Source organism: Rutidosis leptorrhynchoides, chromosome 10, assembly GCF_046630445.1.
Source record: "Rutidosis leptorrhynchoides isolate AG116_Rl617_1_P2 chromosome 10, CSIRO_AGI_Rlap_v1, whole genome shotgun sequence".
Classification (NCBI taxonomy): domain Eukaryota; kingdom Viridiplantae; phylum Streptophyta; class Magnoliopsida; order Asterales; family Asteraceae; genus Rutidosis; species Rutidosis leptorrhynchoides.
The window spans coordinates 99,361,090-99,365,000 of record NC_092342.1 but is presented as its reverse complement, the minus strand read 5'-3'; positions in this window follow the sequence as shown (position 1 = coordinate 99,365,000).

Genomic DNA, 3,911 nt, shown 5'->3' with positions numbered 1-3,911 from the left:
GGGGGTTTTTACCGTTTAATGACCGGTTTGTCGATTTTAAAACTTTAGTCGCAGTTAAAACCTAATGTAAAATATTAAAAATAAATATAACTTAATTTAAAGCGTAAAGTAAATAATGATAATGAAATTGCGATAACTAAAAGTGCGATAAAATAAAATTGCGATAATTAAAGAGTACGATAATTAAAAATGAAATTAAATAAAATGACAATAAATAAAAGTGCGATAATTAAAAGTGCAATTAAATATGAAATAAAATAATTATGCTTATTTAAACTTCCATAATCATGATGTTTGACGTGTTGATTTTTAGTTTATTCCCATGAGTTAATTGTCCTTTGTCCTGGATTATTCGATATGTCCATACGGATTTGTCCATAATAGTCCATCAGTCATAATCATAAAGTGCGAAAGTCTTCATCAAATTATTCTTATTCCCGAAGTTAAATATTCCAACTAATTGGGGATTCAAATTGTAACAAGGTCTTAATACTTTGTTTAATGAATACACCAGGTTATCGACTGCGTGTAGTCCAAGGTTTTACTACTTTGTTAACAATTACACCAATTACCCTTGAATGTAATCCACCCCTGTTTCAACAAGTCTATTAACTATTAATCCAGTTCCGTGTCCGGTAAAATGAACAATTATTGGTATTTATAGATATCCCGCCCACCGTACCCAGTCAAGCGTATGTGGTTATATATAAATACGTCAAATTATAAATCTATATATTAAATCAACGAGGTATCATTTAGTTAATATAAAACCCATTAATAGCCCATAGTCTAATTTCTACAAGTGTCGTTCTTTTATCCAAACCCCAATTATGATACAAAGCCCAATTACCCAATTTTAATATTTAGTCCAACATCATGATTACTTCGGTATTAAATAAGCATAATAATAAATTAGCTACGAGACATTAAATTAAAAATAACATTAACCATAACTTATAGTGATTAAAAATAGCGTAGCGTTACACGGACAGAATTTTGACTTACACCCTTACAACATTCGCTAACATACCCTTATTATTAGAATTAAAATTAAAATTAAAATTAAAATTAAAATTAAAATTAATATATATATATATATATATATATATATATATATATATATATATATATATATATATATATATATATATATATATATATATATATATATATATATATATATATATATATATATATATATGTTTATGTTTACGAGAGATAGAGAGAAAGATGTAGGATATATAAACTGAGCCAAAACACGCGAATTTATAGGGGTGTGGCCTGTCACCTACTGCCATGCGATCGCATGGAATTTGTTCTTCCAGGCCATGCGATCGCATGGCCAGCTTTTCCAGGTCACATGTCTTTGTTTGCATCCTGCCGATGATTTATATAAATATATAATATATAAATAATTTTAAGAATTATTTAAGTATTATATTATATTTATGTGCATAGTTGACTTGTAATTTTTAGTCCGTTGCGTCGAGGGTTGAGAGTTGACTCTGGTCCCGGTTCCGGATTTTCGAACGTCCATGCGTACAATTTAATATCTTGTATTTTGCGTTTCGCATCTTGTACTTATGTAATTTTGAGACATTTCTTATCAATAATTGGAACCACTTTGATTGTATTTTGTACTTTTGAGCTTTTTGGTCGTTTGCGTCTTCAATTCGCCGAATCTGTCTTTTGTCTTCACCTTTTATTATTTAAACGAATATTACTTGTACGTAGAACAATTGCAACTACAAGCTTGTCTTTCTTGAGGGATAATGCTATTAAATATATGTTCGTTTTTAGCATTATCACCACCATTCAAACCCATCTCTCCTTTCCCAGCCCATAAAGCACAAATTGAAGCGACCCGTCCAAATCCATAAGGACGAATACAATAACATATGGATACATTGCGAGGTATTTGACCCATATATGATGCATTTTACAAACATTGCATTCGTTTTTAAAACACAAACTCTCATTTACACTGAAAGTTGACAGGCATGCATACTAATTCATAATATCCAAACTATAAATGACCTAAACTGTCATTTACTTAATAATAATCTTTATTGAACTTAATGACTTGAATGCAACGTCTTTTAAATTATGCCATGAATGACTCCAAGTAATATTTTTAAAATGAGCAAATGCACAGCGGAAGATTTGTTTAATACCTGAGAATAAACATGCTTAAAAGTGTCAACCAAAAGGTTGGTGAGTTCATTAGTTTATCATCAATATTCATTTTCATCATTTTTAATAAACCACAAGATTTTCATGTTCATAAGCAATCTTACACTCGCAAGTGTATATAAAAAAAATCATTCATATGGATTGAACACCTGGTAACCGAACGAACAAGAATGCATATAGAATATCCCCCGCATACTCGCAAGTATGCTATATAACGGCAATCACAATCACCATAATAAATCGAAGTACTAAAGCATTCTATTTTCCAGAATGGGGTTTATTAGGCCCATAGATCTATCTTTAGGATTCACGTCAATTAGGGGTCATTTCCCTAATTCTTAGGTTACCAGACTTGAAGGGGCGATATTCGATTTCGATAATCCAACCATATAATGTAGTTTTGATTAATTGTGTCTATTTCGTAAAACATTTATAAAAGCAGCGCATGTATTCTCAGTCTCAAAAATATATATTGCAAGAGCATTTAAAAAGGGAGCAAATGAAACTCATAATACTGTATTTCGTAGCAATAATGCAACTGACGGCACTGAACAAGTGCAAGGTTGGCCTCGGATTCACGAACCTATATTAAGTATATATATTTATATGTTGGTCAATATTTTGACTAACAATTTAGGTCAGGTCATAGTGTATCACAACCTAATGCTCGAGATTGACATGCCAAAGTTAACAAAAATCAACTTGACTCGAAATGACTTCTAAAATCTATACATGTTTATTATATAACTTAATCATAGTTGTTTTATATATTTAAATGTAACATCCCGTTTTTCATTTACGCGTTATTTTGGGCGTCATTTGAGTTACGAGGCATGTAATCATATAATTAGACCCAAAATAAAGTTTTAGTTGATGTTTAAAAACCTTACCATTGGATAGTAAATCTCATTACGTTTCCAATGATATTTGATTCATCGAAAACAGAGTTACGGTTTGAAAGTTACGACCAAAACAAGATTCAGTTTCAGTCTCAGTTGGTTTGGACGCCGTCCGGCCATTTTGGACGCCGTCCAAATGGCCTGACGGGCCAGCTGTGATATTTTAATGTTTTTAAAGGGTATATTTTGGGGTGTTTTGGTCTTTTCACTTTGGGGTCATTTTGGGATCATCAAAACTGATCCAAGGCTCTTTCAAGCCTCATTTTCACACACCAAACACTCTCATCTTCAACCCTAGAGAGAGAGGAGAGAGTTTAGAGAGAGAAAGCTCCATTTGGAGAAGAAGAAGAGTGTTTCGGGTCGAACCTCAAGTGTTAAAGTTGTTCATCTCGTGAACGGCTACGTTATGATAGTGTTGGTAAGTTCTAACTCCGAATTTCATTTTGTTACTTTGATATTCTAGTTAGGGTTTGAGCTTTAATTAGTGAAGAAAACCCATCTAGACCTCAATTGGGCTATTTGTAGCTAGTTATTGTTGTTGTTGGTGGGTTTAGGGTTTAATGATGAAATTGTCTAGATTTGTCATGGTTTTGGGTGTTAATTACTAGATTGTAAGTGTGTTGGTGATTTAGATGTTCATAAGAACATGTTAGTTGGTCAAAATGGGTGTTAACCTTGAATTGTTGTCAAACTAAGTTATGGGTTAAGATTTGATGAATCAAGTATATAAATGTTCGATTCATGTGTTAAATGGTGTTTTGCAAAGTTAATCACTAGCCGTTAGTGATTATGGGGCGTTTTATGACTTTGGTCAAAATG